Raw genomic sequence first — 17,651 nt, 5'->3', positions numbered from 1 at the left:
GATCTGGATAGTTTGGAAGATGGATTGATGAATGGTTAGCTACACTTCATGTGGACCAGTGAAAGGTAATGAGTGTATAAACTAAATGAACAAGAGTTTTTGTGGGCACTGGTGGGTAGTTCCCAGAAACCAAAAGTGTGTTCTACAGTAGCATTAAGAAAAGCTAATTAGATCTTGAATGTTTAGGGGTTATCATATTTGATCCTGACATGAACTTCTGACCACATATCTGCACCATCACTAAGACTGCCTACTTCCACCTCTGTAACGTTGCCTGACTCATCCCTGCTTCACCACCTCTGCTACTGAAGCCGTCATCCATGCATTTGTTACCTCTGGACTTGACTGTTCCATTGCACTTCTGGACGGCCGCCAATGTTCTACTGTCCATAAACTTGAGCAGCAGAGTTTTGGATGACCTTGTGTCCTAATCCACAGCGTCTTGCTCACCCTTCACGCTTGTGCTAGCTGATCTACATTGGCTTCCGGTTAAATAAGTGCCTTGATTTAAAAAAAAATTGTCATCCCTGCTTTCAAATCCCTCCATGGCCTCGCCTCTTCCTATCTCTGATTTCTTTCAGCCCCACAACCTTCTCAGATATTCTTGCTCTTCTAATTCTGGCCTCTTGAACATCCCTGATTTTAATCGCTCCACCATTGGTAGCTGCCAAGGCCCTAAGCTCTAGAATTTCCTTCCTAAACCTCTCTACTTCTCTTTCCTTCTTTAAAACCAAGCTAATATCTCCTTATGTGGCTTGGTGCCAAATTTTTGCTTTATGAAGCTCCTGTGAAATGCGTTAGGATGTTTTATTATGTTAAAGGCGCTTTATAAATACATGTTATTGTAGGTCTCTAAACGATAAGAGAACAAATCTCGTGAACCTGTGCAAGGCACTGGTGTGGCCACAGCTGAATTATGGTGTATAATTCTATTTAACTGTATTATAGCAAGGATAAACAGACGTTGGACACAGTTGAGAAGTGAATAACTGAACAATTAGCTTAAGACACCTGTGCTGTATGAAGAGGTGGAGAACCACAGTTTGTTGACTCAAGGCTCTGGGACGATATTCAAGATTCTTAAGAGAATAGATAAATTGAACCTTGCTTAGTGCCTTGATTACGATAAGCCCTGGAAGATGTGCCTCAAGAATAGAAGCAGCAAGTTGTGTGCACTGTTTAGATATAATGGCCTAGGATTTCTGATTGCGATGCTGATTGTAGCCCAATCGTTTTCAAAGATTACTGTCAATATTGTTTGAAAAACAGGTTAATAGCTTTTTGCACACAATGAAAGGCCTGCCAGGAGCGTAGTAGAGGCAGGTTGTGTGGAAAAAGAATTACAGGATAATTGAAAAAATAAGCCTGTGGACAGCTGAGTGTATTTACCTTTGGGATTGGCCAGATGGATTGCAGTCCTTTTTATTCCTTATTTTCTTTTGTTCCTATCTAAGAAGTTTTTTAAGCACCCAGTGTACATTTCAATGTGTTTTTAGTACTAAAATCTACATTTGTGTTGAAAGAACTAATTTGCATTTATCTCGGGATCTCCCACAGTGTTTCACAGCCATTGAAGTATAGTCACTGTAGTAATGTATGGGAGATGGCGGGGTAGTAGAAATATCACTGAACTAGTGATCCAGAGGCCCAGGGTAATGCCCTTGGGACATAGGTTCAGATCCCGCTGTGGCAGCTGGTGTAATTTAAATTCAATTAATTAACGGATTCAGTTAGTCAAGTTGGAATTGAAAGCTCGTCTCAGAAATGTTGCCATGAAACTATTATCGATGGGTTTATGAATGTCCTTTAGGAAAGGAAATCTGCCGTCCTTACTCAGTCTGGCCTACATGTGACTCCAGATCCACATCAATGTGGTTGACTCTCAACTTCCCTCTAAAATGGTCCAGCAAGCCACTCAGTTGTCAAGGGCAATTAGGGATGGGCAACAAAGATGAGTTGCCAGAGATACCTGCATCCCTTGAAAGAATTTTTTTTAAAAAGGGCCATTTGTGCACAGCAAAATCTAAACTACATTTGTTACCAGTAAAGTTCAGGAAAAAAATTGTGAAATATGTTTTTAAATTCAATGATCCTTTTTTGAGGGCATAGTTACTTGCATAAGAGTTGAACGGGGTGCTGATCTAGATTGGTTTACCATTAACTATCCCTGTTAATAAATAAACCTTTCTGCTTGGATGCAAGAGAGATTTGTGTTTTTTGTAGTGCAGAGTTTATGTTGGTTAATAAAGCTAACATTTTTTGAATTAGTGTAAAAGAATGGGTGGTTAAGGGAAAGTATTTTTATACCACAGGATTTTTAGACTTGCAGACATAATGTGGGTGACTTTTCCATCACCTACAAAATCCTGTTATGTGAAAGTTTCTGCCTTGGATTAACACCACATATTCAGTTCATGTACTGAATCATTTAAAAACCTTTGTTTTACAGAAACCTCTCTCCTGAGCCTTAAATCAACAATGGTTTCACATTGACCTTGAAAAGAGACACGTCAAGTTGGTAGGTTGAAATACTTTCATTGTAATCACATAAATTTACTTAGCATTTCAACACTGAACTAAGAAAAGCTAATGTTGGAGGGACCAAAAGATCATTTTTCCAGTTAACAGCAGTGAGTATTTACAAGGCTACTAACTCACACTGGTTTCCAAGAGAACCTTAAACAAATTAATGCACCCATTGTTTGAACCTTTGTTTTGCGCACTAAAATAAGCTGTACTGTTATTGACATTATACCCTTACAGGACTAAAACTAGTGAACTGACCTAAGATTGTGGGTTTCAGCTGTTCCTGCCCAATATAATGTATTGGCTGATCGTGGATTGTTTTATTGGGTCTTAGTGGCTGACCTCTTAAGTTAGTTGCATAGAGCCTGATCTTAATTCTCTAAGTGAATGGGTTTTGAGTGAGTTGAAATCTCCCCATAGTGTTGAAAACCCTAACAATGTACAATGTTTTCTTTCAGTTTAGAACAAAAGTACAAGTAGTAGTCTTCCAATAAAATGTGCTTGTATTTCCATTGCACGCAATCTGACTTTTTGCTTGTCCTGTGATCTGTTCACACTGGTTATTTCTCTAGATCGTTGCAGTTGTAGTTTTTCCTCTTAGAAATTTTCACAATTTTAATTTTTATTGAGGATATTTAAACCTATGTTAATGCCCATTGGGTGCGAGCAGCATCTCCCCTCTAGTCTGGCGTGAGTTGCTTCCTGTTTTGAATACTTCAGTGAGGATGTGGGATAAGATTCAGTATGAGATTTGTGGCTCTTACTCCATAGAATTTATTGCACCAGCAATGTCATGAGGTTTCCTGTGCATGTGGGTGAAAGCCTCAGTTAAAGCAGTGTGAATTCTGCGATAGTTGGCTTTAAGTGCTGCCCCCTGATCAAACACAATCAATAGGTTCTTTTTTTTCAATTCTTTCATGGGATGTGAGTGTTGCTGGTAAGGCCAGCATTTGTTGCCCATCCCTTGAGAAGATAGTCATTAGCTTGATGCTTGAATGCAGGTCCATTTGGCTGTATGGTTTTGACTAGGTTAATGAACCATTGTATTCTATTAAAAAATTAAGTTAAAATTGATCTTTTGTTGCTATCTATTTTCCACAGTTGAAGTGCAGCTCATTTTATGTAGAAATATCAATGAAGTTTTTATTGCCACTTTTCAGGAGGGTTGAAACCCATTTAAGTGAACTATATTGAACACCACATAGAATTACAAGCCAAAAAGTCTCTTGTGACCAATATAAAATCACTTGTCATAAGTGACAATCAAATTCTAGATAGCAAGTTCATTGACACAGAGTCACTGCTAATTAGTGTGCTACAGCCCTACACTGCAGCATAATAGGTGAATTATCCAAATTGAAATTTCAGGGCAAAGGTTTGTCAAGCTAGCTGGATGGTCAGTAACCCTTGATCTATAGCCTGCTGATCTCTTTAATCTGTCATCTTTAGTGCTTATGGTGTTAATATGTTCATGTATTCACTATAAATAATTTCAGACTCATAGTTGTTTTGACCTGTGCCATTTATCAGAGATGGCTTTCTGTTTTGTGGATTGGGTCATTTGTCAAAAATGTTTTGACTCCCAATTTTATTAAAAGGTCTTTGGCTTCATTTTTCTCCCAGTTATCTAATCAAGGCGTTTGATAAAGTTCCACATAATAGCCTTGTCAGCAAAGTTGAGGCCCATTGAATGAATGAAAGGGACAGTGACAGCATGGTAAAAAGTTAGCTGAGCAACAGGAAAGAGAGAGTAGTGGTTAACAGTTCTTTATCCTACTGCAGGGAGGTATATAGTAGGGTTGCCCGGGGGTCAGTATTTGGACTACTTCTTGATCTGGATTAGTGACTTAGACTTGGATGTATTGGGTACAATTTCACAATAATGCAGATTACACAAAACTTGGAAGTATTGAACTGTGACGATAGTGATGGACTTCAAAAGATGTAGACAGGCTGGTGGAATGGATGGACATGTGGCAGATGAAATTTAATAGAGAAATGTGAATTGATAACATTTTGATAAGAATGAGGAAAGGCAATATAAGCTGGAGGATACAACTTTAAAGTGGGTGCAGGAACAAAAAAACCTGGAGGTATATGTGCGCAAATCATTGTAGGTGGCAGGGCAGGTTGAGAAAATGGTTAAACAGGCAAACAGCTTCCTGGGTTTTATGAATTGAGGCAGAGTACAAAAGCAAGTTATGCTGACCCTATATAAAACACTGGTTCGGCCTCATCTGGAGTATTTGTCCAATTCTGGACGCTGCACTTTAAGAAGGATGTGAAGGTATTCGAGAGGGTGCAGAAAAGATTTATGAGAATGTCTTGAGGGATGAGAGACTTCCGTTATGTGGATAGATTGGAGAAACTGGGGCTGGTCTTGGGAAAGAGAAGGCTGAAAGGAAATCTGATAGAGGTGCTCAAAATCATGAGGGATCTAGACAGAGTAGATAGGGAGAAACTGTTCCCTTTGACGGAGGGCTGGAGAACCAGAGGAGACAGATTTAAGGTGATTGGCAGAAGAACCAAAGCTGACACGAGAAAACATTTTTATGAAGCGAGTAGTTAGGATCTGAAATGCACTGCCTGTGTGGTAGAGGCACATTCGATTATGGCTTTCAAAAGGGAATTGGATCAGCACCTGAAGATCAAAAATTTGCAGGGTTACAGGGAAAGAGTGGGGGAGTGGGACTTGCTGAGTTCTTGCAGAGAGCCAGCACAGACTCGATGGGCCGAATGGCCGCCTCTGTGCTGTAACTATTCTGTGATTCTAAGGTAAATGAGCAGTATATTTACTGGAAGATCTCAGTCTAAATCAAACATTACAGTAGGTTTGTGAGCTGCTTGAAGTCAGAGTGGTTGGGCATTTATGTTGGTCTTGAGTCTTTTTTTCCAGTTGGTGATCATTCCAGTTTGCCAATATTTTGGCTGAACTAATTTCATTTGGGATTGGTTTCTTCATATTCTGTTAAATCCTTGAACAGTTTCTGCCTCCTAAAAATACTTCACTACTGGCTGTGTGACAAACAAGTATGAGCTTGTTTTCCACCTACTTCCACCTGTTCCCATCTAGGCAATCACTTTCCGTACATTCAGTTTTGAAATATCGGTGCTGTTTGTTTAGTGACCACCATTTCACCATAAATTAGTTTATTTTGGTACATTTGTGTAACAGTGCAGCAGTAATGTACTTAAGAGTTGTGTTTTGTTTGAGCTGAAGAAGTTAATTCATCGAGTGGGCTTGTTGCGATAGTGGATAAAGTGCTGAGTTGCGTTTCTGCAGCTAATGTACAGGTCTTTGAATGAAAAGGTTTTTTTCTTGGGGCTTTTTCTAATGGGCTTTGCACTGATAGAACTTGATACTGATTTTGCCATTGAAGATATTGTCCAATATAAGTTGTAATCCTCAGAAAATAATTGGGTCAAGTGACGGTTCTATTCAAAAGTTTACATATGTTATCTTCTACATTGGCCTTTTTTAAAAAGTGAAAATCTGCAGCAGCAAGCTTGGTGTCTTTTTTATCAATATTGTGGCAAAATGTTCTTTGTGATGAATGTATGTACTATTTAAATATATTTAATGCTTTTTGGGAGGTGAGCTCTGGACTAGTTTGGTAGGGAATCCTGTTCATTTTTTTCTGTTAATGGCATATGTGCATACAAGCAGATTCCTTATAGTTAAAAAAAAATTACTGCTGAAGACCATTTCGTGGTCAGACGCCTGGCAATTTAAGACCCATGCAGCTAAGGAGTCATTGGCTATGACTGGAGAACTATCCACCTTCTGTGTACACCTTCAATGTCTGGTAATCAAGATCCATTTGGGTTAATTGAACCAGAGAGTAGTTGCTTTGTCTGTCCAAGCACTGGCTGAGTATGCAAATATTCTCCAGCCAAATGTCTGGTGATCTCTTTAAACCAGTCATCTCTTCACTCCAGCCATAGTTTAAAAATTAATGTTCATATGAAAATTAATGTGCCTTATTTTTAGCAGGTGGGGGTCTTCATGACACTCACCAATCTACCTGCTGCAGATGAATCTGAATTTAGGCGGCACAGTGGCGCAGTGGTTAGCACTGCAGCCTCACAGCTCCAGGGACCCGGGTTCGATTCCGGGTACTGCCTGTGTGGAGTTTGCAAGTTCTCCCTGTGTCTGCGTGGGTTTTCTCCGGGTGCTCCGGTTTCCTCCCACAAGCCAAATGACTTGCAGGTTGATAGGTAAATTGGCCATTATAAATTGTCACTAGTATAGGTAGGTGGTAGGGAAATATAGGGACAGGTGGGGATGTTTGGTAGGAATATGGGATTCGTGTAGGATTAGTATAAATGGGTGGTTGATGGTCGGCACAGACTCGGTGGGCCGAAGGGCCTGTTTCAGTGCTGTATCTCTAATCTAATCTAATCTAATCTAACTCCTGAAATCTAAAGTCAGAACGTTGAGACCACTGATGTCTTGCACTGGTCTGACGTTCCACCAGTTGCAGTGCAACTCCAGCCTGTTCTGAAGCTGCATTTTAAAAGCACCCAGGCAGTCCACTGCAAACTTCATAAACTTCAAAAAAAAAAAAAATTTTTTTTGATGTTACGAGAGAAGCTTCATCTGGCTCTCAACATTTAAAGACATGGCAAAATCAAATTACAGCTGATGCTGGAAATCCATAGTTAAAAACAGAAAATGATGGAAATATGCAACAAGTCAGGCAGCATCTGTGGAGAGAGAAACCGAGTTAATGTTTCAGGTTGATGAGCTTTCATCAGAACTCGTGACAAAATGGGAGCGCCCAGTTCTGATGAAAGGTCGTTGAACTGAAACTCTGAACTGTTTCTCTCCACAGATGCTGCTTGATCATCTGGGTGTTCCCAGCATTTTCTGTTGTTTTTTTTTTAAATGTTAGCACATGTAGTGAGCTCTTATCACTGGACAATGCAATTTGAATCAAGCCATTTTTGGGGATATAACTTTGATCTCTCTCAACTAAAAGTCAGATGTTACAGAGAACATCTGAAATCAAATATATCATATAAAGAACAAAGAAAATTACAGCACAGGAACAGGCCCTTCGGCCCTCCAAGCCTGCGCCGATCCAGATCCTCGATCTAAACCTGTCGCCTATTTTCTAAGGGTATCTCTTTGCTTCCTGCCCATTCATGTATCTGTCTAGATACATCTTAAAAGACGCTATCGTGCCCGCGTCTACCACCTCTGCTGGCAACGCGTTCCAGGCACCCACCACCCTCTGCGTAAAGAACTTTCCACGCATATGCCCCCTAAACTTTTCCCCTCTCACTTTGAACTCGTGACCCCTAGTAATTGAATCCCCCACTCTGGGAAAAAGCTTCTTGCTATCCACCCTGTCTATACCGCTCATGATTTTGTACACCTCAATCAGGTCCCCCCTCAACCTCCGTCTTTCTAATGAAAATAATCCTAATCTACTCAACCTCTCTTCATAGCTAGCGCCCTCCATACCAGGCAACATCCTGGTGAACCTCCTCTGCACCCTCTCCAAAGCATCTACATCCTTTTGGTAATGTGGCGACCAGAACTGCACGCAGTATTCCAAATGTGGCCGAACCAAAGTCCTATACAACTGTAACATGACCTGCCAACTCTTGTACTCAATACCCCGTCCGATGAAGGAAAGCATGCCGTATGCCTTCTTGACCACTCTATTGACCTGCGTTGCCACCTTCAGGGAACAATGGACCTGAACACCCAAATCTCTCTGTACATCAATTTTCCCCAGGACTTTTCCATTTATTGTATAGTCCACTCTTGAATTGGATCTTCCAAAATGCATCACCTCGCATTTGCCCGGATTGAACTCCATCTGCCATTTCTCTGCCCAACTCTCCAGTCTATCTATATTCTGCTGTATTCTCTGACAGTCCCCTTCACTATCTGCTACTCCACCAATCTTAGTGTCGTCTGCAAACTTGCTAATCAGACCACCTATACTTTCTTCCAAATCATTTATGTATATCACAAACAACAGTGGTCCCAGCACGGATCCCTGTGGAACACCACTGGTCACACGTCTCCATTTTGAGAAACTCCCTTCCACTGCTACTCTCTGTCTCCTGTTGCCCAGCCAGTTCTTTATCCATCTAGCTAGTACATCCTGGACCCCATGCGACTTCACTTTCTCCATCAACCTACCATGGGGACTCCTTACTGAAGTCCATGTATATGACATCTACAGCCCTTCCCTTATCAATCAACTTCGTCACTTCCTCAAAGAATTCTATTAAGTTGGTAAGAGATGACCTTCCCTGCACAAAACAATGTTGCCTATCACTGATAAGCCCATTTTCTTCCAAATGGGAATAGATCCTATCCCTCAGTATCTTCTCCAGCAGCTTCCCTACCACTGACGTCAGGATCACCGGTCTATAATTACCTGGATTGTCCCTGCTACCCTTCTTAAACAAGGGGACAACATTAGCAATTCTCCAGTCCTCCGGGACCTCACCTGTGTTTAAGGATGCTGCAAAGATATCTGTTAAGGCCCCAGCTATTTCCTCTCTCGCTTCCCTCAGTAACCTGGGATAGATCCCATCTGGACCTGGGGACTTGTCCACCTTAATGCTTTTTAGAATACCCAACACTTCCTCCCTCCTTATGCTGACTTGACCAAGAGTAATCAAACATCTATCCCTAACCTCAACATCCGTCATGTCCCTCTCCTCGGTGAATACCGATGCAAAGTACTCGTTTAGAATCTCACCCATTTTCTCTGACTCCACGCATAATTTTCCTCCTTTGTCCTTGAGTGGGCCAATCCTTTCTCCAGTTACCCTCTTGCTCCTTATATATGAATAAAAGGCTTTGGGATTTTCCTTAACCCTGTTTGCTAAAGATATTTCATGACCCCTTTTAGACCTCTTAATTCCTCGTTTCAGATTGGTCCGACATTCCCGATATTCTTTCAAAGCTTCGTCTTTCTTCAGCCGCCTAGACCTTATGTATGCTTCCTTTTTCCTCTTAGCTAGTTTCACAATTTCACCTGTCATCCATGGTTCCCTAATCTTGCCATTTCTATCCCTCATTTTCACAGGAACATGTCTCTCCTGCACGCTAATCAACCTCTCTTTAAAAGCCTCCCACATATCAAATGTGGATTTATCTTCAAACAGCTGCTCCCAATCTACATTCCCCAGCTCCTGCCGAATTTTGGTATAGTTGGCCTTCCCCCAATTTAGCACTCTTCCTTTAGGACCATTCTCGTCTTTGTCCATGAGATATATACTGCTTGGTTAGTTAATTAGTTCTTGAACATTGCCACACTAAGAATTATTCATGTGTCTGCTTTCTTGCCTTTAGAAGTAATATGTTTGAAAAATTTAAATCAAGCATAGAATTTGAGCTTCCTTGCTTTAAAAAGCCCAGCCAAGGCTCTGTTAATATTCTGGATAAAGGACAGACCTGATGAGGGAATGTTAGTCATGCTTAGATACAAAGATTCCTCTTGTTCGAAATCTGCAGAAGACCTTGTTTTTTTGCAAATTAACGCACATCTCGGGAATTGTTGAAATGTGCACCTATTGTGTGATTTGTGAGAAGGTAATTTCAGGCCCAGCAATGGAAAAAAGCATTTACAATATTGATGCTTCAGCTATTCCCAAGTGTGTAACAAAGCATTTATCCAGTATAAGCATAAAAGTTTGTTAATCCAGCTTTGGAGCACACAATTCCTTTTGGAGAAAATGAATACCAACATTGATAAATCTGATATGATTACCCTGCTGGTGCCAAACTATTGGCTTGACCCAAGTACGTTCTTTGGGAGAGGGCAGCCTCTTGGAAAGCATCAAAATAACATGACCAGATGTACACTGGCTTCCACAACTCGCAGACCTGTTTGGAAGCTTGCAAGAAAATACGTGACTTGGAAAAGCAATGATGCACGAACGTTATTGTGAAGTAGCAGTGTAGCAACTACAATAGCGTGAATTGTTAGGAAGATACATGTGCGATATGCTGTTCTGATATGAATGAATGTAACAAGCCAGGCAATAGAATTTTTTTTTAAAAAGCATAACTTTGGGCGTTGCAATATTATACGTGGCATAATGTGAGAAACCAAGGAGTGCAGAAAGGACGTTTGACTAGCCAAGTCACTTAAGGGTTATTTTTAACTTCTGTCTGATGTAAATGGGATGCTAACAGTCTGAAAATGTTATTTGGTCACTTACTGCTCAGTTTACACAAGTACTCTGGGTAAGATCCTGAGATGAGTGTGTGGCGCATCTACTGCTTTTAAGCAGGAGGTTGCTTGTAATATGCAACTCGGGGATTCTATGACTGATATAGCATGCTAATTGCAATTTTGAAGTGTGTGGCTGGGCTGTACACCTAAAAATAGCTCGGGTCTCATACCAGCACCAATGCCTGAAGTTCCAGGTGCTTCTGTTACGTTTGTTTTGGGAGGGACAGGCTAGAAGGAGAAGTTAAGTTTTTTTAAGTTGCTCAATATTTTTGAAAAGGTGTTGAATGTAGAATCAGGTTGGTGGTACACAACATTGACTGTTACAACAGTGGCCACACTTCAGGAAATACTTGATTGGCTGTAAAGTGTTTTGGGACGTCCTGAGGTTGTGAAGGGCGCAATGTAAATACAAGTCTTTTTATTGAACTATATTTGTCATTATGCTTTACCAATATCCTGTTTACAACCCTGATGGCCACTGGTTCCATCTGTTTTTAGCTTAACATTTTAACCAAGATGCAGCAGAAGTGTAAAAAGACTTTTACTGTATTGATTGACAGTGTGGCTAGATGACCATAAATATTACTACCTTTAACAGGAAAATGTATTTTAAATGTGGAAAATATTACCAATTGTGCCAATCCACTGAAGAAAATGTTACCATTCGGCAGTTAGATACAGGTTTGGGTGTATGAACCCAGAGCAAGTGCATTGCACATTCCATGAAATAACTTAATGCGACACACCCAGTTTTAATTATCCTGTCTGGTACATCTTGCTGCCTTTTGAGCAAGATTACTTCACTGCCTCGAGTGGAAATAGTTCTAGCTCACATTAGTCACTGTACTGGTTCAGCTGTGCTTTATTTCCCCTGACATACTTCTCAGTTAGAAGGGCATGTTTTGCTTTGTTGATGTGAATTGCTAATGCGTGACATGAATTGGAAGCCAAAAGAAAAGTGATCTTCAGTTTGTAAGCTTTTTCCTTTTTACTGACTTAATTTTTTAAAAATTCCTTTTGACTTGAGATTGTTTAACAACTCTGATTCCGACTTAATACTGTGAAAACTGAGATTTTTTGGTTTCAGGTTTACTCTGTTTAAAGCAGCCAGACAGCTACAACTTGCATTTCTACAGCACCTTTAACATGGAATAAACATTTCAACACACTTCAAAGTGGTGAGAATGGGTAGCCTACAGTGGTTGGAGGGGTGTTGGGGAGGTGATCAGACATTATCAAAGCGTTTGATTTTTCAGTAGGTTTTTGAGGGTGGATTGAGGGAGAGCATGATAAAACAGATGGAAAATGTATAGTTCAGCTATATCTGTTAGAATGTAACATAGATTTGGGCCATTCACTGAGAGGAATCAAATCTTGATGCATCTCAAATACTGGTAGCACATGTATTGCATAAATGTTAGTAAAGCATTTAAAGTCACAATAGCTGTGCAAAGACATCAAACCACAGTGGGAAAACCAAACTTGAAAATTGGAACAATTTTAATAACTTGCATTCTACGGTTTGAAACGAGTTTTGCATTTGTAGCATTAAAGGAGAATTAAGACTGATTTCCTGTCTTAAATTGAGTAAGTGGTTTGGAAACTGAAAATTGGTGTTATTAAAGGAAAAAAAACACTGTAAATGCTGTAAGTATCGAATGTAAAAGTAACAAAATGCAGCTCATGCAGCAAAGGCCAGTCACCATGGGTATAAAATAAGTTAACATTTTGAGTTTGTACCCTTCATGCAGAACTGAAGTCTAAAAGATAAACAAGCTGAGGAACACACAGATGGTAAAACCAAGAAATGAGAGAATCAACAGATACTTAAGTCATGAGAATTAATGGGTTAAATGCCCTGCAAAATGAGTATCATGCAGTAGCCCTTTACAGCTTCTTTGGTCAGGGGTACGAATTGGCTGAAATCCTGACTGCTCCAATTAAAGGGAAATAATGAAGCTCACCATATATACTCAGAACTTTTGTTTACATGACTACCTCCTACTCATTTTTGAATACTGTGGCTTTTCCTGTAGCTCAATAGAACAGGACACTGATCTTGAACTTTTAAATGTCCATTATCTTGTGTTTTGTTTGCTTGGACAGAGAGAAGAGCAATTATTTTTATTAGTGAAGCAGTGTTGTGCTCTCATGCATTTTGCCAGTACATTGTTGTATCCCCGTAAACAAATGAGAAGGATTTCCTGAACATTTTGATATTAATTTTATAGGTGCTATTTGAATAGTGATGCATTTGTTGAAAGTTGGTTACAGTGAACTAAGGGAACTTGAGTTTTTATTTTTTATGATTATTTAAAATTTTCCCCTGAACATGAATCGTTCTCTAGTTTCCATCCTGTCTCCCTCTCTGAGCTCATCTTGTCCATGTGATCCACCTCCTGCTCTCTTGAACCTGTTCCCACTAAACTGCTGGCCACTGAATTTCCCTTCCTGGCTCCCATATTAGCTGACATTGTTAACAGTTCTCTTTCCTCAGGTACCACTCCCCTCTCCTCAAAACAAAATCCTTGGTTCCTTGCCAACTACTGCCCCATCTCCAACCTCCCTTTCCTCTCAAATCCTTGGATGTGTTGTCACCTCCCAAATCCGTACCCATCTTTTCCAGAACTCTGTGTTTGGATCCCTCCAATCAGGTTTCCACCCAGGCACAGTACCGAAGCCTGATCTTAACATAGCCACAGATTGACATCCTACGTAACTGTGACAAAGGTTAAACTATCCCTCCTTGTCTTTCTCAACTTGTCCACACCATGCTCCTCCAGTGCCCCTCAACGTCCAGCTGGGTAGGGCTGCACTTGTCCAGTTCCGTTCTTCGCTATCTGGTCATAACTAGTGAATCACAGCAGTGGCTTCTCTTCCCCCATTGCACTATTACCTCAGATGTACCCCAATGATCTGTTCTTGGCAGTCTACTATTTCTCATCTTGACAACCTCATCCGAAAACACATCAGTTTCCACGTGTATGTTGACAGCACTCAGCTGTGCCTCACTATCACCTCTCTCAATCCCCTCCACTGTCTCGAAATTGTCAGACTGCTTGTCCGACATCCATTACTGGATGAGCAGAAATTTCTTTCAACTAAATATTGGCAAGATTGAAGCCATTGTCTTTGGTCCCTGCCATAAACTCCGCACTATAGCCAACTGACGCTCTGCTGGACAGTTGTCTGAGTCTGTTCGCAACTTTGTGTCATATTTGCATTCGAGAAGAGCTTCCAACCGCATATCTTCGCTATTACTAAGACTGCCTTTGTCCACTTCCATAACGTTGCCTGACTCTGCCTGGACCTCGGCTCAACTATTGCTGAAACCTTCATCCATGCCTTTGTTACCTCCAGCCTTGACTATTCCAATGCTCTCCTGGCCACCTTCCTGGTTTCTACCCATTCTCCCCCACCCCACCCCCATAAACTTGACATCATCCAAAACTCTGCTGCCCATATCCTAATTTGCAGCAAGTTCCGTTCACTCATCACCCCTGTGTTCGCTGACCAACAGTGGCTCTCGATTTGAGCAACACCTTGATTTTAAAATTCTCGTCCTTGTTTACTGATCCCTCCGTGACCTCATCCTTCCCTATCTCTGTAATCTCCTCCAGGCCACAACTCTCCGAGGTATCCCCGGTCCTTTAATTCTGGCCTTTTGAGCATCCTGATCTTAATCACTGTCATTGGTGCCATGTCTTCAGCTGCTTGGGCCATAAGCTCTGGAATTCCCTCCCTAAACCTCTCTACCTCTTTCCTTTTTAACGATGCTCTTTAAATCTACTTCTTTGACCAAGCTTTTTGTTATCTGCCTTAATAGCTCCTTATGGGGCTCGGTGTCATATTTGTTTTTATAACACTTCTGTGAAGGGTGGCGCAGTGGTTAGCACCGCAGCCTCACAGCTCCAGCGATCCGGGTTCAATTCTGGGTACTGCCTGTGTGGAGTTTGCAAGTTCTCCCTGTGTCTGCGTGGGATTTCGCTGGGTACTCCGGTTTCCTCCCACCACCAAAGACTTGCAGGCTGATAGGTAAATTGGCCATTATAAATTGCCCCTAGTATAGGTAGGTGGTAGGGGAATATAGGGACACGTGGGGATGTGGTAGGAATATGGGATTAGTGCAGGATTAGTATAAATGGGTGTTTGATGGTCGGCACAGACTCGGTGGGCCGAAAGGCCTGTTTCAGTGCTGTATCTCTAAATAAATAAAGTGCCTTGGGATGTTTTATGACATCAAAGGTGCTATATAAATGCAGGGTGTTATAAAGATGCAGTAGTGGTGGTGTTTTGACAATACTGCTGTTTTTCAAAGTGCTTATTTAATTTTGGTGGTTGTATGCATACTTGGAAGCTCTAACTGGTGCAACTTAAATTTATGTAGCCTTGATCATGGTTTCTCAGCCCCCTTTCATCCCCTGGCTCCAAATAAACAGATATTCTTTTCAGAAAATTTGAGAAAATTTTGGCTTCAGATATGTTTGCAAGCCGCAAAATATACATGCAGTTAGTTGTGGAGCCTTTTTCTTATGTCAACTGTGATGTTATATTGCTGGATTATGCTGCACCTGTTAAGATTCATTATATTGGCTTAAATAGAATTCTTTGCTCCTTTCGACCAACACTCTCTGACTTGTATATGAGAAGAATATTGTGCAAACAACATTGGATCACAATTTTCTACCGAAAAAGGAAACATTGACAGATATCTGCAAGCATCCTGTCTAAAGACTGATTCTGCCAAAACCGCAAAGTTTTGAAGTCAGTATGGTTTTGAAAGAAACAGTTTCATCATCTTAACATCAGCTGAAACTTTTGTGTGGATTGCTATGCTAAATCGCTGCAGGAACAAACCTATTTTGAGTCTTGAGAGTGGTACACAATCTTGTAACTTGCATCCTAGGAACTGCATCTTTCCCTACATACAATGTGATGCTAAAACAAAGTAAGTTGTAATTTGCTTTTAATCAAATTTTTAATTTCCTTAAATGGTGAATTTAAACTTTTTATTGCATTTGTCTGCTTTTAAGTCATGTCAAAACCAGAGATCTTGGCCCAGAAATTACTGTTGGTGATGATGAATGTACACTTCGATATGTTTGTATATTCTTTACTGTAATGCAAGGTATGGGTTAGGAACATAACATAGGAAATAGGAGCAGTAGTAGGTCATTCAACCCCTCAAGCCTGCCCCGCCATGCAATAAGATCATGGTTGATCTGTCCCGGACCTGCTCCACATAAACCCCGACTCCCCGAGATTTCAAAAATCTATCTACCTCCTTCTTAAATACATGTAGTGACCTAACCTCCACAACTATCTGAGGTAGAGAATTCCAGAGATTCACCACCCTCTGAGAAAAGAAATTCCTTCGCATCTCAGTTTTAAACGTGTGACCCCTTGTTCTGTAAGGTTAACACCTCTGTTGAAATAGCATACAGAGGCATGTCCTATAACTCTATGAAATTGCCCACTGAGATTGCCAGACCTAATTTCTGGGCTGTTCACAGTTTTGCATTTACACATTTATCTAACTTTATACATAAGGTTTTTCAGGATACTCTGCCTTAATTTTGAGGCAAAGTCTGCAGGGTGGATGAGCAAATTGTTTGTGGCATCATGGTACAGGAAACCATTCAAGTGGTGGGAGTGAAAAGGAATGTGATTGTGGTAGGGGACAGTATAGTCAGGGGGATAGGTACTATTCTCTGCCGCTGCAGCTAGGAGTTCCGAAGGGTGTATTGTCTACCAATGCCAGTGTTAAGAACATCACCTTGAGCTGCAGAAGATCTTGGAGGGGAAGGATCCAGTTGTTGTGGTCCTTGTAGGAGCTAGCAACATAGAATAAGGAATGAAGTTTTGCTGCGAGAACTTGAGCTAGGGTCGAAATTAAAATGCAGAACCTCGCCGGTGGTAATCTCTAGATTGTTATCTAAACTGCATGCAAATTGGTACCAGGATAAACAGATCAGCGAGTTAAGTGTGTGGCTGTGAAAGAGTGGTGTGAGAAGCAAGGATTTCAATTCATGGGACACTGGCACCAATACTGGGGAAAGATGGAGCCATTGGGTTGGGTTTGATCAGTGCCCTGGTGAATCGAATAACTAGGGCAGTCGATAGGGCTTAAAATATTGTGTTGGATGATGGGAGGATTCCAGAAAGGATAAATTCAAAAACAATATGAGAAATGTCGAATGTAGAGCAGAGTAGTGATTTGGGTAAAAATCAACCGAATGGGTAAGCAAGTGACAGGGTGCTTAATAAAGGTAATGGGGCATTAGTTACTATGGTGACATCAGGGAATAATAGAAAAAAATTAAAGCTAAAGACACGATAATTTTGAGTGCACAAAGCATTTGCAGAAAAACAGATGAAATTCGTAGCACAGATAGAAATGAATAGCTTTGATCTAATAGCCAATATGGAGATGCGATTGTAGAGTGACCAAGGTTGGGAATTATGTATTCCAGTATATTCAACGTTTAGAAGAGATGGAAAAGAAGGATGGGTGCCTGACAAAGACAATACAGAGAGCGGATCTTAGCTTAGGAGATTGAGATATGTAATCAGTTTGGGTAGTGCTAAGAAATAACAAGTGCCAGAAAACAACAGTGGAGTCTTTAATATACCTTAACAGTACTTGTAGTGTCGGTGAGCGTATAAATCAGGAAATTAGAGGTCCATGTAACAAGGGTAATACAGTAATAATGGAGCACTTCAATCATCTTGTAGACTGGGCAAACTAAATTTGCAGCAATAGTGTGGAGGAAGAGTTCATGAAATGCATTCAGGATAGTTTTCTAGATCAGTATGTCAAGGAACAAGCTATTTTAGATCTATTTTTGTGCAACAAGACAAGATAAATTAATAACCTTGCATTAAGGAACCAATAGGGAAGAGTGATCATAACAT

The 17,651-nt window shown here is 40.7% G+C and overlaps 1 protein-coding gene across 10 annotated transcripts in view; it reads left to right on the top strand.

Moving 5' to 3' along the window:
* sgms1b (sphingomyelin synthase 1b) overlaps positions 1 to 17,651 on the top strand; it is a 184,138-nt gene that overhangs the window by 92,935 nt on the left and 73,552 nt on the right. For 6 of the 10 annotated variants that reach the window (XM_068052511.1, XM_068052507.1, XM_068052509.1 and 3 more), the window contains one exon: positions 2,450 to 2,518. The gene's annotated coding sequence lies outside the window, so the exon portion shown is untranslated. Of the gene's footprint in view, positions 1 to 2,245; positions 2,337 to 2,449; positions 2,519 to 2,546; positions 2,631 to 11,602; positions 11,709 to 15,386; positions 15,685 to 17,651 lie in introns of those variants that run through there. The other 4 variants (XM_068052510.1, XM_068052512.1, XM_068052514.1 and 1 more) reach the window with 4 other exon arrangements.

The sequence above is a fragment of the Heterodontus francisci genome, chromosome 20 (genome assembly GCF_036365525.1).
Source record: "Heterodontus francisci isolate sHetFra1 chromosome 20, sHetFra1.hap1, whole genome shotgun sequence".
Lineage (NCBI taxonomy): Eukaryota > Metazoa > Chordata > Chondrichthyes > Heterodontiformes > Heterodontidae > Heterodontus > Heterodontus francisci.
Note: the sequence above shows the minus strand (reverse complement) of the source record. Positions and strands in the feature narration are given on the sequence as shown.